Source organism: Lissotriton vulgaris, chromosome 10 (genome assembly GCF_964263255.1).
Source record: "Lissotriton vulgaris chromosome 10, aLisVul1.2, whole genome shotgun sequence".
Lineage (NCBI taxonomy): Eukaryota > Metazoa > Chordata > Amphibia > Caudata > Salamandridae > Lissotriton > Lissotriton vulgaris.
This window is the reverse complement of record NC_141698.1, coordinates 535,487,103-535,505,093: the sequence shown is the minus strand read 5'-3', so window position 1 is coordinate 535,505,093 and position 17,991 is coordinate 535,487,103. Positions and strand designations below refer to the sequence as shown.

General features: G+C 47.3%; 29 non-coding genes across 29 annotated transcripts; all 29 read right to left on the bottom strand.

Annotated features, from left to right (window-relative positions):
- Positions 1 to 305: 305 nt before the first annotated feature.
- On the bottom strand, positions 306 to 377 carry TRNAP-CGG (transfer RNA proline (anticodon CGG)). Its single transcript has one exon. It is a non-coding gene; the product is annotated as a tRNA-Pro (tRNA).
- A 932-nt stretch (positions 378 to 1,309) lies between these two features.
- On the bottom strand, positions 1,310 to 1,421 carry TRNAL-CAA (transfer RNA leucine (anticodon CAA)). The gene is made up of 2 exons: positions 1,384 to 1,421; positions 1,310 to 1,355 (listed from the first exon to the last, which is right to left on the bottom strand). It is a non-coding gene; the product is annotated as a tRNA-Leu (tRNA).
- Positions 1,422 to 1,714: 293 nt separating this feature from the next.
- Positions 1,715 to 1,787, bottom strand: TRNAV-AAC (transfer RNA valine (anticodon AAC)). The gene has a single exon. It is a non-coding gene; the product is annotated as a tRNA-Val (tRNA).
- A 381-nt stretch (positions 1,788 to 2,168) lies between these two features.
- TRNAP-AGG (transfer RNA proline (anticodon AGG)) lies at positions 2,169 to 2,240 on the bottom strand. The gene has a single exon. It is a non-coding gene; the product is annotated as a tRNA-Pro (tRNA).
- A 405-nt stretch (positions 2,241 to 2,645) lies between these two features.
- Positions 2,646 to 2,718, bottom strand: TRNAV-UAC (transfer RNA valine (anticodon UAC)). The gene has a single exon. It is a non-coding gene; the product is annotated as a tRNA-Val (tRNA).
- A 385-nt stretch (positions 2,719 to 3,103) lies between these two features.
- Positions 3,104 to 3,175, bottom strand: TRNAP-CGG (transfer RNA proline (anticodon CGG)). Its single transcript has one exon. It is a non-coding gene; the product is annotated as a tRNA-Pro (tRNA).
- Positions 3,176 to 4,107: 932 nt separating this feature from the next.
- On the bottom strand, positions 4,108 to 4,219 carry TRNAL-CAA (transfer RNA leucine (anticodon CAA)). Its single transcript has 2 exons — positions 4,182 to 4,219; positions 4,108 to 4,153 (listed from the first exon to the last, which is right to left on the bottom strand). It is a non-coding gene; the product is annotated as a tRNA-Leu (tRNA).
- A 293-nt stretch (positions 4,220 to 4,512) lies between these two features.
- On the bottom strand, positions 4,513 to 4,585 carry TRNAV-AAC (transfer RNA valine (anticodon AAC)). The gene has a single exon. It is a non-coding gene; the product is annotated as a tRNA-Val (tRNA).
- A 385-nt stretch (positions 4,586 to 4,970) lies between these two features.
- Positions 4,971 to 5,042, bottom strand: TRNAP-AGG (transfer RNA proline (anticodon AGG)). Its single transcript has one exon. It is a non-coding gene; the product is annotated as a tRNA-Pro (tRNA).
- A 405-nt stretch (positions 5,043 to 5,447) lies between these two features.
- TRNAV-UAC (transfer RNA valine (anticodon UAC)) lies at positions 5,448 to 5,520 on the bottom strand. Its single transcript has one exon. It is a non-coding gene; the product is annotated as a tRNA-Val (tRNA).
- Positions 5,521 to 5,905: 385 nt separating this feature from the next.
- Positions 5,906 to 5,977, bottom strand: TRNAP-CGG (transfer RNA proline (anticodon CGG)). The gene has a single exon. It is a non-coding gene; the product is annotated as a tRNA-Pro (tRNA).
- A 932-nt stretch (positions 5,978 to 6,909) lies between these two features.
- On the bottom strand, positions 6,910 to 7,021 carry TRNAL-CAA (transfer RNA leucine (anticodon CAA)). The gene is made up of 2 exons: positions 6,984 to 7,021; positions 6,910 to 6,955 (listed from the first exon to the last, which is right to left on the bottom strand). It is a non-coding gene; the product is annotated as a tRNA-Leu (tRNA).
- A 293-nt stretch (positions 7,022 to 7,314) lies between these two features.
- Positions 7,315 to 7,387, bottom strand: TRNAV-AAC (transfer RNA valine (anticodon AAC)). Its single transcript has one exon. It is a non-coding gene; the product is annotated as a tRNA-Val (tRNA).
- A 385-nt stretch (positions 7,388 to 7,772) lies between these two features.
- On the bottom strand, positions 7,773 to 7,844 carry TRNAP-AGG (transfer RNA proline (anticodon AGG)). Its single transcript has one exon. It is a non-coding gene; the product is annotated as a tRNA-Pro (tRNA).
- A 405-nt stretch (positions 7,845 to 8,249) lies between these two features.
- On the bottom strand, positions 8,250 to 8,322 carry TRNAV-UAC (transfer RNA valine (anticodon UAC)). The gene has a single exon. It is a non-coding gene; the product is annotated as a tRNA-Val (tRNA).
- A 385-nt stretch (positions 8,323 to 8,707) lies between these two features.
- TRNAP-CGG (transfer RNA proline (anticodon CGG)) lies at positions 8,708 to 8,779 on the bottom strand. The gene has a single exon. It is a non-coding gene; the product is annotated as a tRNA-Pro (tRNA).
- Positions 8,780 to 9,711: 932 nt separating this feature from the next.
- Positions 9,712 to 9,823, bottom strand: TRNAL-CAA (transfer RNA leucine (anticodon CAA)). Its single transcript has 2 exons — positions 9,786 to 9,823; positions 9,712 to 9,757 (listed from the first exon to the last, which is right to left on the bottom strand). It is a non-coding gene; the product is annotated as a tRNA-Leu (tRNA).
- A 293-nt stretch (positions 9,824 to 10,116) lies between these two features.
- On the bottom strand, positions 10,117 to 10,189 carry TRNAV-AAC (transfer RNA valine (anticodon AAC)). Its single transcript has one exon. It is a non-coding gene; the product is annotated as a tRNA-Val (tRNA).
- Positions 10,190 to 10,570: 381 nt separating this feature from the next.
- On the bottom strand, positions 10,571 to 10,642 carry TRNAP-AGG (transfer RNA proline (anticodon AGG)). The gene has a single exon. It is a non-coding gene; the product is annotated as a tRNA-Pro (tRNA).
- A 406-nt stretch (positions 10,643 to 11,048) lies between these two features.
- Positions 11,049 to 11,121, bottom strand: TRNAV-UAC (transfer RNA valine (anticodon UAC)). The gene has a single exon. It is a non-coding gene; the product is annotated as a tRNA-Val (tRNA).
- A 384-nt stretch (positions 11,122 to 11,505) lies between these two features.
- TRNAP-UGG (transfer RNA proline (anticodon UGG)) lies at positions 11,506 to 11,577 on the bottom strand. Its single transcript has one exon. It is a non-coding gene; the product is annotated as a tRNA-Pro (tRNA).
- Positions 11,578 to 12,508: 931 nt separating this feature from the next.
- Positions 12,509 to 12,620, bottom strand: TRNAL-CAA (transfer RNA leucine (anticodon CAA)). The gene is made up of 2 exons: positions 12,583 to 12,620; positions 12,509 to 12,554 (listed from the first exon to the last, which is right to left on the bottom strand). It is a non-coding gene; the product is annotated as a tRNA-Leu (tRNA).
- A 293-nt stretch (positions 12,621 to 12,913) lies between these two features.
- TRNAV-AAC (transfer RNA valine (anticodon AAC)) lies at positions 12,914 to 12,986 on the bottom strand. Its single transcript has one exon. It is a non-coding gene; the product is annotated as a tRNA-Val (tRNA).
- A 386-nt stretch (positions 12,987 to 13,372) lies between these two features.
- Positions 13,373 to 13,444, bottom strand: TRNAP-AGG (transfer RNA proline (anticodon AGG)). Its single transcript has one exon. It is a non-coding gene; the product is annotated as a tRNA-Pro (tRNA).
- Positions 13,445 to 13,850: 406 nt separating this feature from the next.
- On the bottom strand, positions 13,851 to 13,923 carry TRNAV-UAC (transfer RNA valine (anticodon UAC)). Its single transcript has one exon. It is a non-coding gene; the product is annotated as a tRNA-Val (tRNA).
- A 1,387-nt stretch (positions 13,924 to 15,310) lies between these two features.
- On the bottom strand, positions 15,311 to 15,422 carry TRNAL-CAA (transfer RNA leucine (anticodon CAA)). Its single transcript has 2 exons — positions 15,385 to 15,422; positions 15,311 to 15,356 (listed from the first exon to the last, which is right to left on the bottom strand). It is a non-coding gene; the product is annotated as a tRNA-Leu (tRNA).
- Positions 15,423 to 15,715: 293 nt separating this feature from the next.
- On the bottom strand, positions 15,716 to 15,788 carry TRNAV-AAC (transfer RNA valine (anticodon AAC)). Its single transcript has one exon. It is a non-coding gene; the product is annotated as a tRNA-Val (tRNA).
- Positions 15,789 to 16,174: 386 nt separating this feature from the next.
- Positions 16,175 to 16,246, bottom strand: TRNAP-AGG (transfer RNA proline (anticodon AGG)). Its single transcript has one exon. It is a non-coding gene; the product is annotated as a tRNA-Pro (tRNA).
- Positions 16,247 to 16,652: 406 nt separating this feature from the next.
- Positions 16,653 to 16,725, bottom strand: TRNAV-UAC (transfer RNA valine (anticodon UAC)). Its single transcript has one exon. It is a non-coding gene; the product is annotated as a tRNA-Val (tRNA).
- Between the last annotated feature and the right edge of the window lie 1,266 nt (positions 16,726 to 17,991).

Sequence of the window (17,991 nt, the reverse complement as noted above, 5' to 3'; positions counted from 1 at the left end):
TTGGGCTCTCCTTACCCGATCTCTCTTTCTTTGGAAGACAGGAATGAGGACCACTTTTTTCCCCAAGAGGCGATTTTGAAACCATATCCTGAAATGACACTAGAAAAACTCTTTGCATGTAATGTTCCTACACTGCTGGTCCAGCCCAGAAAAGCAGTTGCAAGGAAGTCCTGCACTCCTTTATCATGTCAAAAGTGGAAAATAGCGTGCAGGGTAAGGAACCTTCTCGACATACACAGCGTCTTATAGCATTGAAAAGAAGAAAGGCTCCTATATGACAAGCAGTCTGAAAACTTCCACAGGATGGGCTCGTCCGGGATTTGAACCCGGGACCTCTCGCACCCGAAGCGAGAATCATACCCCTAGACCAACGAGCCTGAGTGGCCAGGAGACATTTTGAACAATTACTGAAGCGTCTTTCAGAAAACAGCAGGGCTATTTGGCTCGTCTCCCTATAAGTGAGCCACACAAAGTCATGTTTTCTCTCAAGTTGTTGTTTTTTCACTCCAGCAAGGAAGGGGGCAGCCAATCTCCTATCGGCCAGTGAGCAGTAAAAAGGCACAGATGAGAACAGCAAGCACTTTCTGGCACTTGTACTCCTCTGCAAGTCCTGGACCCTTGCTCCATAGACTTCCACACCAGAAGCAATGAAGGGCCCACCATTTCTTGCGCCTGAGAAAGAGGTGTTTGATATTTGGATTCAAACGCGCCCGCTCAGCGCTCGATCAGGCTCGATCAGGCGAGATTTATATGAGTGGCTCACAGGCCTGAAACATTCACCTGGGAGACCCAGAGTGGCTGACTTCCCAGTATGGCCATTGTTGGGCGAGTCTCCTCCTTTCCTCCTGCCTCAATCTAGAATTGGCTGCAAATCACAAGAGGGAGTGCAATGTCCGTGTGTAGTGCCTACTACCAGCTACCTCTCTGTCTTCCTTATGTAAATTAGAATTTTCAAGGGGGGACCATTGGCAATCTGCTCCTCCCACATAACCAGGAAGCCCTGTTGAACATGTCTGCCTGTGTTGTTGCAGGGACAGTGCCTTCTCTGCCAAAAAGGTGGCAGGAGAGCCTCACAACAAATGATGGGATCAACTGCTTATTTCGAAACCCAGCAAGGCAGTTACTGTGATGGATTGCAAATGTAATGGAAGGTGTGCCTGAGGTGTCACTTTCAGAAATACATGGAATTGTGATTGAGGGCCCAGCCTGGTGGATTTCTCTTTATTTACTACAGGTTCCCGCAAATATTGTGGTGTGTGTGGGGAATGCACTGCAAAAATTAGGAAGACTTAAGGGTGTAAAAGGGACCTGTCAGAAGTGGGATTTGAACCCACGCCTCCATGAGGAGACCAGAAGGCTCAGCATCACTGAAGATCAAGCTCTCTTGAGTCTGGCGCCTTAGACCACTCGGCCATCCTGACGGCTCAGGGTGTGCTTAGTTCTGACTTTTCTGTCTGCACCTGCCAACGTTTCCACTTACAACGTTCACAGAAATGTCACAGGTGTAAAGGCCCCAACAATACAACATAGCTCACACAAAATAAAAATAGGCCCAAGAACAACCCCCAGATGATCGATGGAGATAACTTTGTTTCGTCTGCAAAGGTAAAAAAAAATTCTCGCGGCTCACTGTGTTCAAAGACCACCTCTTCTTAAACTTGCATTGAGATAATAAGGTTTTAGAGTGTGCACAAAAAAAGCATCCAATGCACAGTGTTTCTGCCCCGTCTCGAACCGGGGACCTTTCGCGTGTTAGGCGAACGTGATGACCACTACACTACAGAAACTACCTTGGTGCTTTCTACTGTTAGAGGAAAGTTTCTCTCAAGTCTTCACCCTACTTCTATTCTGCTGTATCAGCAGCGGCTCAGAATGTGCAGAACAAGTGTGAAAACCTCAGAGATATCATCCAACATGCTTGCAATTAGACGTATTCAAAACTCACTTGTGCAGGCATCGACAGGCAAATATCTGATGCCTAAATGCCAGCGAGTACAGCTTGGGAAAGCATGACCTGGGACACACTGAGACTAAGCAGGTAGGCAGATAAAGCATGGTGATCCATTTTTCTTCTGAGGTTAGAAATATGTTGTGCAACAATGCACCCAGTATAACGAGAAATAGTCATAGTGCTTTTTTAGTAGGGTTTGTATGTTTACCTCTAAAAAGGGCTCGTCCGGGATTTGAACCCGGGACCTTTCGCACCCTAAGCGAGAATCATACCCCTAGACCAACGAGCCACGCAAGAGTCACCTCTGACACGGCTCCAGGGGTTAGTGGCAGCTAGCCAGTACATGCTGCTCTGTTCTGCAATATGATTGCTGTCTTTTCCATGACCGTCATCAAACAAGAAATTAAAAAGCCTATGTCCTTCAGACAGTTTGTTTGCTTTAAGTGTCTGCTCGTGGTGAGGACAAGAGAAGCATTTCTTCTCTCATGCCTTGCTTTCATGAAGTAGGCCCACCCTACAGAGCAAAGTGCGAGCAAGCGAATGGCGCAAGCTATCGTCACTTCTCTTTTCGAGCTGTCACTGAGATCTCTGGAGCACACTACGTCAGGCTGGTGAGGAATAGACAGCCTCTATTATCTCAGCTTTTCTATAAAGTGAGCCAGTAAATGCAAACACTGTGAAAAACAGCAAGCTGCATTTCTGCCCGGTCTCGAACCAGGGACCTTTCGCGTGTAAGGCGAACGTGATAACCACTACACTACAGAAACAGACACTACCTCAGGAATCTTGTTGGCGTGTATTGGGTTGGAACGCACAGACTAAGGGCCAACGTCCTTGAAGCTCAAAGTTGGGCTCTCCTTACCCGGTCTCTCTTTCTTTGGAAGACAGGAATGAGGACCACTTTTTTCCCCAAGAGGCGATTTTGAAACCATATCCTGAAATGACACTAGAAAAACTCTTTGCATGTAATGTTCCTACACTGCTGGTCCAGCCCAGAAAAGCAGTTGCAAGGAAGTCCTGCACTCCTTTATCATGTCAAAAGTGGAAAATAGCGTGCAGGGTAAGGAACCTTCTCGACATACACAGCGTCTTATAGCATTGAAAAGAAGAAAGGCTCCTATATAACAAGCAGCCTGAAAACTTCCACAGGATGGGCTCGTCCGGGATTTGAACCCGGGACCTCTCGCACCCGAAGCGAGAATCATACCCCTAGACCAACGAGCCTGAGTGGCCAGGAGACATTTTGAACAATTACTGAAGCGTCTTTCAGAAAACAGCAGGGCTATTTGGCTCGTCTCCCTATAAGTGAGCCACACAAAGTCATGTTTTCTCTCAAGTTGTTGTTTTTTCACTCCAGCAAGGAAGGGGGCAGCCAATCTCCTATCGGCCAGTGAGCAGTAAAAAGGCACAGATGAGAACAGCAAGCACTTTCTGGCACTTGTACTCCTCTGCAAGTCCTGGACCCTTGCTCCATAGACTTCCACACCAGAAGCAATGAAGGGCCCACCATTTCTTGCGCCTGAGAAAGAGGTGTTTGATATTTGGATTCAAACGCGCTCGCTCAGCGCTCGATCAGGCTCGATCAGGCGAGATTTATATGAGTGGCTCACAGGCCTGAAACATTCACCTGGGAGACCCAGAGTGGCTGACTTCCCAGTATGGCCATTGTTGGGCGAGTCTCCTCCTTTCCTCCTGCCTCAATCTAGAATTGGCTGCAAATCACAAGAGGGAGTGCAATGTCCGTGTGTAGTGCCTACTACCAGCTACCTCTCTGTCTTCCTTATGTAAATTAGAATTTTCAAGGGGGGACCATTGGCAATCTGCTCCTCCCACATAACCAGGAAGCCCTGTTGAACATGTCTGCCTGTGTTGTTGCAGGGACAGTGCCTTCTCTGCCCAAAAGGTGGCAGGAGAGCCTCACAACAAATGATGGGATCAACTGCTTATTTCGAAACCCAGCAAGGCAGTTACTGTGATGGATTGCAAATGTAATGGAAGGTGTGCCTGCGGTGTCACTTTCAGAAATACATGGAATTGTGATTGAGGGCCCAGCCTGGTGGATTTCTCTTTATTTACTACAGGTTCCCGCAAATATTGTGGTGTGTGTGGGGAATGCACTGCAAAAATTAGGAAGACTTAAGGGTGTAAAAGGGACCTGTCAGAAGTGGGATTTGAACCCACGCCTCCATGAGGAGACCAGAAGGCTCAGCATCACTGAAGATCAAGCTCTCTTGAGTCTGGCGCCTTAGACCACTCGGCCATCCTGACGGCTCAGGGTGTGCTTAGTTCTGACTTTTCTGTCTGCACCTGCCAACGTTTCCACTTACAACGTTCACAGAAATGTCACAGGTGTAAAGGCCCCAACAATACAACATAGCTCACACAAAATAAAAATAGGCCCAAGAACAACCCCCAGATGATCGATGGAGATAACTTTGTTTCGTCTGCAAAGGTAAAAAAAAATTCTCGCGGCTCACCGTGTTCAAAGACCACCTCTTCTTAAACTTGCATTGAGATAATAAGGTTTTAGAGTGTGCACAAAAAAAGCATCCAATGCACAGTGTTTCTGCCCCGTCTCGAACCGGGGACCTTTCGCGTGTTAGGCGAACGTGATGACCACTACACTACAGAAACTACCTTGGTGCTTTCTACTGTTAGAGGAAAGTTTCTCTCAAGTCTTCACCCTACTTCTATTCTGCTGTATCAGCAGCGGCTCAGAATGTGCAGAACAAGTGTGAAAACCTCAGAGATATCATCCAACATGCTTGCAATTAGACGTATTCAAAACTCACTTGTGCAGGCATCGACAGGCAAATATCTGATGCCTAAATGCCAGCGAGTACAGCTTGGGAAAGCATCACCTGGGACACACTGAGACTAAGCAGGTAGGCAGATAAAGCATGGTGATCCATTTTTCTTCTGAGGTTAGAAATATGTTGTGCAACAATGCACCCAGTATAACGAGAAATAGTCAGGCATAGTGCTTTTTTAGTAGGGTTTGTATGTTTACCTCTAAAAAGGGCTCGTCCGGGATTTGAACCCGGGACCTCTCGCACCCTAAGCGAGAATCATACCCCTAGACCAACGAGCCACACAAGAGTCACCTCTGACACGGCTCCAGGGGTTAGTGGCAGCTAGCCAGTACATGCTGCTCTGTTCTGCAATATGATTGCTGTCTTTTCCATGACCGTCATCAAACAAGAAATTAAAAAGCCTCTGTCCTTCAGACAGTTTGTTTGCTTTAAGTGTCTGCTCGTGGTGAGGACAAGAGAAGCATTTCTTCTCTCATGCCTTGCTTTCATGAAGTAGGCCCACCCTACAGAGCAAAGTGCGAGCAAGCGAATGGCGCAAGCTATCGTCACTTCTCTTTTCGAGCTGTCACTGAGATCTCTGGAGCACACTACGTCAGGCTGGTGAGGAATAGACAGCCTCTATTATCTCAGCTTTTCTATAAAGTGAGCCAGTAAATGCAAACACTGTGAAAAACAGCAAGCTGCATTTCTGCCCGGTCTCGAACCAGGGACCTTTCGCGTGTAAGGCGAACGTGATAACCACTACACTACAGAAACAGACACTACCTCAGGAATCTTGTTGGCGTGTATTGGGTTGGAACGCACAGACTAAGGGCCAACGTCCTTGAAGCTCAAAGTTGGGCTCTCCTTACCCGGTCTCTCTTTCTTTGGAAGACAGGAATGAGGACCACTTTTTTCCCCAAGAGGCGATTTTGAAACCATATCCTGAAATGACACTAGAAAAACTCTTTGCATGTAATGTTCCTACACTGCTGGTCCAGCCCAGAAAAGCAGTTGCAAGGAAGTCCTGCACTCCTTTATCATGTCAAAAGTGGAAAATAGCGTGCAGGGTAAGGAACCTTCTCGACATACACAGCGTCTTATAGCATTGAAAAGAAGAAAGGCTCCTATATGACAAGCAGTCTGAAAACTTCCACAGGATGGGCTCGTCCGGGATTTGAACCCGGGACCTCTCGCACCCGAAGCGAGAATCATACCCCTAGACCAACGAGCCTGAGTGGCCAGGAGACATTTTGAACAATTACTGAAGCGTCTTTCAGAAAACAGCAGGGCTATTTGGCTCGTCTCCCTATAAGTGAGCCACACAAAGTCATGTTTTCTCTCAAGTTGTTGTTTTTTCACTCCAGCAAGGAAGGGGGCAGCCAATCTCCTATCGGCCAGTGAGCAGTAAAAAGGCACAGATGAGAACAGCAAGCACTTTCTGGCACTTGTACTCCTCTGCAAGTCCTGGACCCTTGCTTCATAGACTTCCACACCAGAAGCAATGAAGGGCCCACCATTTCTTGCGCCTGAGAAAGAGGTGTTTGATATTTGGATTCAAACGCGCTCGCTCAGCGCTCGATCAGGCGAGATCAGGCGAGATTTATATGAGTGGCTCACAGGCCTGAAACATTCACCTGGGAGACCCAGAGTGGCTGACTTCCCAGTATGGCCATTGTTGGGCGAGTCTCCTCCTTTCCTCCTGCCTCAATCTAGAATTGGCTGCAAATCACAAGAGGGAGTGCAATGTCCGTGTGTAGTGCCTACTACCAGCTACCTCTCTGTCTTCCTTATGTAAATTAGAATTTTCAAGGGGGGACCATTGGCAATCTGCTCCTCCCACATAACCAGGAAGCCCTGTTGAACATGTCTGCCTGTGTTGTTGCAGGGACAGTGCCTTCTCTGCCCAAAAGGTGGCAGGAGAGCCTCACAACAAATGATGGGATCAACTGCTTATTTCGAAACCCAGCAAGGCAGTTACTGTGATGGATTGCAAATGTAATGGAAGGTGTGCCTGCGGTGTCACTTTCAGAAATACATGGAATTGTGATTGAGGGCCCAGCCTGGTGGATTTCTCTTTATTTACTACAGGTTCCCGCAAATATTGTGGTGTGTGTGGGGAATGCACTGCAAAAATTAGGAAGACTTAAGGGTGTAAAAGGGACCTGTCAGAAGTGGGATTTGAACCCACGCCTCCATGAGGAGACCAGAAGGCTCAGCATCACTGAAGATCAAGCTCTCTTGAGTCTGGCGCCTTAGACCACTCGGCCATCCTGACGGCTCAGGGTGTGCTTAGTTCTGACTTTTCTGTCTGCACCTGCCAACGTTTCCACTTACAACGTTCACAGAAATGTCACAGGTGTAAAGGCCCCAACAATACAACATAGCTCACACAAAATAAAAATAGGCCCAAGAACAACCCCCAGATGATCGATGGAGATAACTTTGTTTCGTCTGCAAAGGTAAAAAAAAATTCTCGCGGCTCACCGTGTTCAAAGACCACCTCTTCTTAAACTTGCATTGAGATAATAAGGTTTTAGAGTGTGCACAAAAAAAGCATCCAATGCACAGTGTTTCTGCCCCGTCTCGAACCGGGGACCTTTCGCGTGTTAGGCGAACGTGATGACCACTACACTACAGAAACTACCTTGGTGCTTTCTACTGTTAGAGGAAAGTTTCTCTCAAGCCTTCACCCTACTTCTATTCTGCTGTATCAGCAGCTGCTCAGAATGTGCAGAACAAGTGTGAAAACCTCAGAGATATCATCCAACATGCTTGCAATTAGACGTATTCAAAACTCACTTGTGCAGGCATCGACAGGCAAATATCTGATGCCTAAATGCCAGCGAGTACAGCTTGGGAAAGCATCACCTGGGACACACTGAGACTAAGCAGGTAGGCAGATAAAGCATGGTGATCCATTTTTCTTCTGAGGTTAGAAATATGTTGTGCAACAATGCACCCAGTATAACGAGAAATAGTCAGGCATAGTGCTTTTTTAGTAGGGTTTGTATGTTTACCTCTAAAAAGGGCTCGTCCGGGATTTGAACCCGGGACCTCTCGCACCCTAAGCGAGAATCATACCCCTAGACCAACGAGCCACGCAAGAGTCACCTCTGACACGGCTCCAGGGGTTAGTGGCAGCTAGCCAGTACATGCTGCTCTGTTCTGCAATATGATTGCTGTCTTTTCCATGACCGTCATCAAACAAGAAATTAAAAAGCCTCTGTCCTTCAGACAGTTTGTTTGCTTTAAGTGTCTGCTCGTGGTGAGGACAAGAGAAGCATTTCTTCTCTCATGCCTTGCTTTCATGAAGTAGGCCCACCCTACAGAGCAAAGTGCGAGCAAGCGAATGGCGCAAGCTATCGTCACTTCTCTTTTCGAGCTGTCACTGAGATCTCTGGAGCACACTACGTCAGGCTGGTGAGGAATAGACAGCCTCTATTATCTCAGCTTTTCTATAAAGTGAGCCAGTAAATGCAAACACTGTGAAAAACAGCAAGCTGCATTTCTGCCCGGTCTCGAACCAGGGACCTTTCGCGTGTAAGGCGAACGTGATAACCACTACACTACAGAAACAGACACTACCTCAGGAATCTTGTTGGCGTGTATTGGGTTGGAACGCACAGACTAAGGGCCAACGTCCTTGAAGCTCAAAGTTGGGCTCTCCTTACCCGGTCTCTCTTTCTTTGGAAGACAGGAATGAGGACCACTTTTTTCCCCAAGAGGCGATTTTGAAACCATATCCTGAAATGACACTAGAAAAACTCTTTGCATGTAATGTTCCTACACTGCTGGTCCAGCCCAGAAAAGCAGTTGCAAGGAAGTCCTGCACTCCTTTATCATGTCAAAAGTGGAAAATAGCGTGCAGGGTAAGGAACCTTCTCGACATACACAGCGTCTTATAGCATTGAAAAGAAGAAAGGCTCCTATATGACAAGCAGTCTGAAAACTTCCACAGGATGGGCTCGTCCGGGATTTGAACCCGGGACCTCTCGCACCCGAAGCGAGAATCATACCCCTAGACCAACGAGCCTGAGTGGCCAGGAGACATTTTGAACAATTACTGAAGCGTCTTTCAGAAAACAGCAGGGCTATTTGGCTCGTCTCCCTATAAGTGAGCCACACAAAGTCATGTTTTCTCTCAAGTTGTTGTTTTTTCACTCCAGCAAGGAAGGGGGCAGCCAATCTCCTATCGGCCAGTGAGCAGTAAAAAGGCACAGATGAGAACAGCAAGCACTTTCTGGCACTTGTACTCCTCTGCAAGTCCTGGACCCTTGCTCCATAGACTTCCACACCAGAAGCAATGAAGGGCCCACCATTTCTTGCGCCTGAGAAAGAGGTGTTTGATATTTGGATTCAAACGCGCCCGCTCAGCGCTCGATCAGGCTCGATCAGGCGAGATTTATATGAGTGGCTCACAGGCCTGAAACATTCACCTGGGAGACCCAGAGTGGCTGACTTCCCAGTATGGCCATTGTTGGGCGAGTCTCCTCCTTTCCTCCTGCCTCAATCTAGAATTGGCTGCAAATCACAAGAGGGAGTGCAATGTCCGTGTGTAGTGCCTACTACCAGCTACCTCTCTGTCTTCCTTATGTAAATTAGAATTTTCAAGGGGGGACCATTGGCAATCTGCTCCTCCCACATAACCAGGAAGCCCTGTTGAACATGTCTGCCTGTGTTGTTGCAGGGACAGTGCCTTCTCTGCCAAAAAGGTGGCAGGAGAGCCTCACAACAAATGATGGGATCAACTGCTTATTTCGAAACCCAGCAAGGCAGTTACTGTGATGGATTGCAAATGTAATGGAAGGTGTGCCTGAGGTGTCACTTTCAGAAATACATGGAATTGTGATTGAGGGCCCAGCCTGGTGGATTTCTCTTTATTTACTACAGGTTCCCGCAAATATTGTGGTGTGTGTGGGGAATGCACTGCAAAAATTAGGAAGACTTAAGGGTGTAAAAGGGACCTGTCAGAAGTGGGATTTGAACCCACGCCTCCATGAGGAGACCAGAAGGCTCAGCATCACTGAAGATCAAGCTCTCTTGAGTCTGGCGCCTTAGACCACTCGGCCATCCTGACGGCTCAGGGTGTGCTTAGTTCTGACTTTTCTGTCTGCACCTGCCAACGTTTCCACTTACAACGTTCACAGAAATGTCACAGGTGTAAAGGCCCCAACAATACAACATAGCTCACACAAAATAAAAATAGGCCCAAGAACAACCCCCAGATGATCGATGGAGATAACTTTGTTTCGTCTGCAAAGGTAAAAAAAAATTCTCGCGGCTCACTGTGTTCAAAGACCACCTCTTCTTAAACTTGCATTGAGATAATAAGGTTTTAGAGTGTGCACAAAAAAAGCATCCAATGCACAGTGTTTCTGCCCCGTCTCGAACCGGGGACCTTTCGCGTGTTAGGCGAACGTGATGACCACTACACTACAGAAACTACCTTGGTGCTTTCTACTGTTAGAGGAAAGTTTCTCTCAAGTCTTCACCCTACTTCTATTCTGCTGTATCAGCAGCGGCTCAGAATGTGCAGAACAAGTGTGAAAACCTCAGAGATATCATCCAACATGCTTGCAATTAGACGTATTCAAAACTCACTTGTGCAGGCATCGACAGGCAAATATCTGATGCCTAAATGCCAGCGAGTACAGCTTGGGAAAGCATGACCTGGGACACACTGAGACTAAGCAGGTAGGCAGATAAAGCATGGTGATCCATTTTTCTTCTGAGGTTAGAAATATGTTGTGCAACAATGCACCCAGTATAACGAGAAATAGTCATAGTGCTTTTTTAGTAGGGTTTGTATGTTTACCTCTAAAAAGGGCTCGTCCGGGATTTGAACCCGGGACCTTTCGCACCCTAAGCGAGAATCATACCCCTAGACCAACGAGCCACGCAAGAGTCACCTCTGACACGGCTCCAGGGGTTAGTGGCAGCTAGCCAGTACATGCTGCTCTGTTCTGCAATATGATTGCTGTCTTTTCCATGACCGTCATCAAACAAGAAATTAAAAAGCCTATGTCCTTCAGACAGTTTGTTTGCTTTAAGTGTCTGCTCGTGGTGAGGACAAGAGAAGCATTTCTGCTCTCATGCCTTGCTTTCATGAAGTAGGCCCACCCTACAGAGCAAAGTGCGAGCAAGCGAATGGGGCAAGCTATCGTCACTTCTCTTTTCGAGCTGTCACTGAGATCTCTGGAGCACACTACGTCAGGCTGGTGAGGAATAGACAGCCTCTATTATCTCAGCTTTCCTATAAAGTGAGCCAGTAAATGCAAACACTGTGAAAAACAGCAAGCTGCTGTTTCTGCCCGGTCTCGAACCAGGGACCTTTCGCGTGTAAGGCGAACGTGATAACCACTACACTACAGAAACAGACACTACCTCAGGAATCTTGTTGGCATGTATTGGGTTGGAATGCACAGACTAAAGGCCAACGTCCTTGAAGCTCAAAGTTGGGCTCTCCTTACCCGGTCTCTCTTTCTTTGGAAGACAGGAATGAGGACCACTTTTTTTCCAAGAGGCGATTTGGAAACCATATCCTGAAATGACACTAGAAAAACACTTTGCATGTAATGTTCCTACACTGCTGGTCCAGCCCAGAAAAGCAGTTGCAACGAAGTCCTGCACTCCTTTATCATGTCAAAAGTGGAAAATAGCGTGCAGGGTAAGGAACCTTCTCGACATACACAGCGTCTTATAGCATTGAAAAGAAGAAAGGCTCCTATATGACAAGCAGCCTGAAAACTTCCACAGGATGGGCTCGTCCGGGATTTGAACCCGGGACCTCTCGCACCCAAAGCGAGAATCATACCCCTAGACCAACGAGCCTGAGTGGCCAAGATACATTTTGAACAATTACTGAAGCGTCTTTCAGAAAATAGCAGGGCTATTTGGCTCGTCTCCCTATAAGTGAGCCACACAAAGTCATGTTTTCTCTCAAGTTGTTGTTTTTTCACTCCAGCAAGGAAGGGGGCAGCCAATCTCCTATCGGCCAGTGAGCAGTAAAAAGGCACAGATGAGAACAGCAACCACTTTCTGGCACTTGTACTCCTCTGCAAGTCCTGGACCCTTGCTCCATAGACTTCCACACCAGAAGCAATGAAGGGCCCACCATTTCTTGCACCTGAGAAAGTGGTGTTTGATATTTGCATTCAAACGCGCTCGCTCAGCGCTCGATCAGGCTCGATCAGGCGAGATTTATATGAGTGGCTCACAGGCCTGAAACATTCACCTGGGAGACCCAGAGTGGCTGACTTCCCAGTATGGCCATTGTTGGGCGAGTCTCCTCCTTTCCTCCGACTCAATCTAGAATTGGCTGCAAATCACAAGAGGGAGTGCAATGTCCGTGTGTAGTGCCTACTCCCAGCTACCTCTCTGTCTTCCTTATGTAAATTAGAATTTGCAAGGGGGGACCATTGGCAATCTGCTCCTCCCACATAACCAGGAAGCCCTGTTGAACATGTCTGCCTGTGTTGTTCCAGGAACACTGCCTTCTCTGCCCAAAAGGTGGCAGGAGAGCCTCACAACAAATGATGGGATCAAATGCTTATTTCGAAACCCAGCATGGCAGTTACTGTGATGGAGTGCAAATGTAATGGAAGGTGTGCCTGAGGTGTCCCTTTCAGAAATACATGGAATTGTGATTGAGGGCCCAGCCTGGTGGATTTCTCTTTATTTACTACAGGTTCCTGCAAATATTGTGGTGTGTCTGGGGAATGCACTGCAAAAATTAGGAAGACTTAAGGGTGTAAAAGGGACCTGTCAGAAGTGGGATTTGAACCCACGCCTCCATGAGGAGACCAGAAGGCTCAGCATCACTGAAGATCAAGCTCTCTTGAGTCTGGCGCCTTAGACCACTCGGCCATCCTGACGGCTCAGGGTGTGCTTAGTTCTGACTCTTCTGTCTGCACCTGCCAACGTTTCCACTTACAACGTTCACAGCAATGTCACAGGTGTAAAGGCCCCAACAATACAACATAGCTTAAATAAAATAAAAATAGGCCCAAGAACAACCCCCAGATGATCGATGGAGATAACTTTGTTTCGTCTGCAAAGGTAAAGAAATTTTCTCACGGCTCACTGTGTCCAAAGACCACCTCTTCTTAAACTTGCATTGAGATAATAAGGTTTTAGAGTGTGCACAAAAAAAGCATCCAATGCACAGTGTTTCTGCCCGGTCTCGAACCGGGGACCTTTCGCGTGTTAGGCGAACGTGATGACCACTACACTACAGAAACTACCTTGGTGCTTTCTACTGTTAGAGGAAAGTTTCTCTCAAGTCTTCAACCCTACTTCTATTCTGCTGTATCAGCAGCGGCTCAGAATGTGCAGAACAAGTGTGAAAACCTCAGAGATATCATCCAACATGCTTGCAATTAGACGTATTCAAAACTCACTTGTGCAGGCATCGACAGGCAAATATCTGATGCCTAAATGCCAGCGAGTACAGCTTGGGAAAGCATCACCTGGGACACACTGAGACTAAGCAGGTAGGCAGATAAAGCATGGTGATCCATTTTTCTTCTGAGGTTAGAAATATGTTGTGCAACAATGCACCCAGTATAACGAGAAATAGTCAGGCATAGTGCAATTTTAGTAGGGTTTGTATGTTTACCTCTAAAAAGGGCTCGTCCGGGATTTGAACCCGGGACCTCTCGCACCCTAAGCGAGAATCATACCCCTGGACCAACGAGCCACGCAAGAGTCACCTCTGACACAGCTCCAGGGGTTAGTGGCAGCTAGCCAGTACATGCTGCTCTGTTCTGCAATATGATTGCTGTCTTTTTCATGACCGTCATCAAACAAGAAATTAAAAAGCCTCTGTCCTTCAGACAGTTTGTTTGCTTTAAGTGTCTGCTCGTGGTGAGGACAAGAGAAGCATTTCTGCTCTCATGCCTTGCTTTCATGAAGTAGGCCCACCCTACAGAGCAAAGTGCGAGCAAGCGAATGGCGCAAGCTATCGTCACTTCTCTTTTCGAGCTGTCACTGAGATCTCTGGAGCACACTACGTCAGGCTGGTGAGGAATAGACAGCCTCTTTTATCTCAGCTTTCCTATAAAGTGAGCCAGTAAATGCAAACACTGTGAAAAACAGCAAGCTGCTGTTTCTGCCCGGTCTCGAACCAGGGACCTTTCGCGTGTAAGGCGAACGTGATAACCACTACACTACAGAAACAGACACTACCTCAGGAATCTTGTTGGCATGTATTGGGTTGGAATGCACAGACTAAAGGCCAACGTCCTTGAAGCTCAAAGTTGGGCTCTCCTTACCCGGTCTCTCTTTCTTTGGAAGACAGGAATGAGGACCACTTTTTTTCCAAGAGGCGATTTGGAAACCATATCCTGAAATGACACTAGAAAAACACTTTGCATGTAATGTTCCTACACTGCTGGTCCAGCCCAGAAAAGCAGTTGCAACGAAGTCCTGCACTCCTTTATCATGTCAAAAGTGGAAAATAGCGTGCAGGGTAAGGAACCTTCTCGACATACACAGCGTCTTATAGCATTGAAAAGAAGAAAGGCTCCTATATGACAAGCAGCCTGAAAACTTCCACAGGATGGGCTCGTCCGGGATTTGAACCCGGGACCTCTCGCACCCAAAACGAGAATCATACCCCTAGACCAACGAGCCTGAGTGGCCAAGATACATTTTGAACAATTACTGAAGCGTCTTTCAGAAAATAGCAGGGCTATTTGGCTCGTCTCCCTATAAGTGAGCCACACAAAGTCATGTTTTCTCTCAAGTTGTTGTTTTTTCACTCCAGCAAGGAAGGGGGCAGCCAATCTCCTATCGGCCAGTGAGCAGTAAAAAGGCACAGATGAGAACAGCAACCACTTTCTGGCACTTGTACTCCTCTGCAAGTCCTGGACCCTTGCTCCATAGACTTCCACACCAGAAGCAATGAAGGGCCCACCATTTCTTGCACCTGAGAAAGTGGTGTTTGATATTTGCATTCAAACGCGCTCGCTCAGCGCTCGATCAGGCTCGATCAGGCGAGATTTATATGAGTGGCTCACAGGCCTGAAACATTCACCTGGGAGACCCAGAGTGGCTGACTTCCCAGTATGGCCATTGTTGGGCGAGTCTCCTCCTTTCCTCCGACTCAATCTAGAATTGGCTGCAAATCACAAGAGGGAGTGCAATGTCCGTGTGTAGTGCCTACTCCCAGCTACCTCTCTGTCTTCCTTATGTAAATTAGAATTTGCAAGGGGGGACCATTGGCAATCTGCTCCTCCCACATAACCAGGAAGCCCTGTTGAACATGTCTGCCTGTGTTGTTCCAGGAACACTGCCTTCTCTGCCCAAAAGGTGGCAGGAGAGCCTCACAACAAATGATGGGATCAAATGCTTATTTCGAAACCCAGCATGGCAGTTACTGTGATGGAGTGCAAATGTAATGGAAGGTGTGCCTGAGGTGTCCCTTTCAGAAATACATGGAATTGTGATTGAGGGCCCAGCCTGGTGGATTTCTCTTTATTTACTACAGGTTCCTGCAAATATTGTGGTGTGTCTGGGGAATGCACTGCAAAAATTAGGAAGACTTAAGGGTGTAAAAGGGACCTGTCAGAAGTGGGATTTGAACCCACGCCTCCATGAGGAGACCAGAAGGCTCAGCATCACTGAAGATCAAGCTCTCTTGAGTCTGGCGCCTTAGACCACTCGGCCATCCTGACGGCTCAGGGTGTGCTTAGTTCTGACTCTTCTGTCTGCACCTGCCAACGTTTCCACTTACAACGTTCACAGCAATGTCACAGGTGTAAAGGCCCCAACAATACAACATAGCTTAAATAAAATAAAAATAGGCCCAAGAACAACCCCCAGATGATCGATGGAGATAACTTTGTTTCGTCTGCAAAGGTAAAGAAATTTTCTCACGGCTCACTGTGTCCAAAGACCACCTCTTCTTAAACTTGCATTGAGATAATAAGGTTTTAGAGTGTGCACAAAAAAAGCATCCAATGCACAGTGTTTCTGCCCGGTCTCGAACCGGGGACCTTTCGCGTGTTAGGCGAACGTGATGACCACTACACTACAGAAACTACCTTGGTGCTTTCTACTGTTAGAGGAAAGTTTCTCTCAAGTCTTCAACCCTACTTCTATTCTGCTGTATCAGCAGCGGCTCAGAATGTGCAGAACAAGTGTGAAAACCTCAGAGATATCATCCAACATGCTTGCAATTAGACGTATTCAAAACTCACTTGTGCAGGCATCGACAGGCAAATATCTGATGCCTAAATGCCAGCGAGTACAGCTTGGGAAAGCATCACCTGGGACACACTGAGACTAAGCAGGTAGGCAGATAAAGCATGGTGATCCATTTTTCTTCTGAGGTTAGAAATATGTTGTGCAACAATGCACCCAGTATAACGAGAAATAGTCAGGCATAGTGCAATTTTAGTAGGGTTTGTATGTTTACCTCTAAAAAGGGCTCGTCCGGGATTTGAACCCGGGACCTATCGCACCCTAAGCGAGAATCATACCCCTGGACCAACGAGCCACGCAAGAGTCACCTCTGACACAGCTCCAGGGGTTAGTGGCAGCTAGCCAGTACATGCTGCTCTGTTCTGCAATATGATTGCTGTCTTTTTCATGACCGTCATCAAACAAGAAATTAAAAAGCCTCTGTCCTTCAGACAGTTTGTTTGCTTTAAGTGTCTGCTCGTGGTGAGGACAAGAGAAGCATTTCTGCTCTCATGCCTTGCTTTCATGAAGTAGGCCCACCCTACAGAGCAAAGTGCGAGCAAGCGAATGGCGCAAGCTATCGTCACTTCTCTTTTCGAGCTGTCACTGAGATCTCTGGAGCACACTACGTCAGGCTGGTGAGGAATAGACAGCCTCTATTATCTCAGCTTTCCTATAAAGTGAGCCAGTAAATGCAAACACTGTGAAAAACAGCAAGCTGCTGTTTCTGCCCGGTCTCGAACCAGGCACCTTTCGCGTGTAAGGCGAACGTGATAACCACTACACTACAGAAACAGACACTACCTCAGGAATCTTGTTGGCATGTATTGGGTTGGAATGCACAGACTAAAGGCCAACGTCCTTGAAGCTCAAAGTTGGGCTCTCCTTACCCGGTCTCTCTTTCTTTGGAAGACAGGAATGAGGACCACTTTTTTTCCAAGAGGCGATTTGGAAACCATATCCTGAAATGACACTAGAAAAACACTTTGCATGTAATGTTCCTACACTGCTGGTCCAGCCCAGAAAAGCAGTTGCAACGAAGTCCTGCACTCCTTTATCATGTCAAAAGTGGAAAATAGCGTGCAGGGTAAGGAACCTTCTCGACATACACAGCGTCTTATAGCATTGAAAAGAAGAAAGGCTCCTATATGACAAGCAGCCTGAAAACTTCCACAGGATGGGCTCGTCCGGGATTTGAACCCGGGACCTCTCGCACCCAAAACGAGAATCATACCCCTAGACCAACGAGCCTGAGTGGCCAAGATACATTTTGAACAATTACTGAAGCGTCTTTCAGAAAATAGCAGGGCTATTTGGCTCGTCTCCCTATAAGTGAGCCACACAAAGTCATGTTTTCTCTCAAGTTGTTGTTTTTTCACTCCAGCAAGGAAGGGGGCAGCCAATCTCCTATCGGCCAGTGAGCAGTAAAAAGGCACAGATGAGAACAGCAACCACGTTCTGGCACTTGTACTCCTCTGCAAGTCCTGGACCCTTGCTCCATAGACTTCCACACCAGAAGCAATGAAGGGCCCACCATTTCTTGCACCTGAGAAAGTGGTGTTTGATATTTGCATTCAAACGCGCTCGCTCAGCGCTCGATCAGGCTCGATCAGGCGAGATTTATATGAGTGGCTCACAGGCCTGAAACATTCACCTGGGAGACCCAGAGTGGCTGACTTCCCAGTATGGCCATTGTTGGGCGAGTCTCCTCCTTTCCTCCGACTCAATCTAGAATTGGCTGCAAATCACAAGAGGGAGTGCAATGTCCGTGTGTAGTGCCTACTCCCAGCTACCTCTCTGTCTTCCTTATGTAAATTAGAATTTGCAAGGGGGGACCATTGGCAATCTGCTCCTCCCACATAACCAGGAAGCCCTGTTGAACATGTCTGCCTGTGTTGTTCCAGGAACACTGCCTTCTCTGCCCAAAAGGTGGCAGGAGAGCCTCACAACAAATGATGGGATCAAATGCTTATTTCGAAACCCAGCATGGCAGTTACTGTGATGGAGTGCAAATGTAATGGAAGGTGTGCCTGAGGTGTCCCTTTCAGAAATACATGGAAT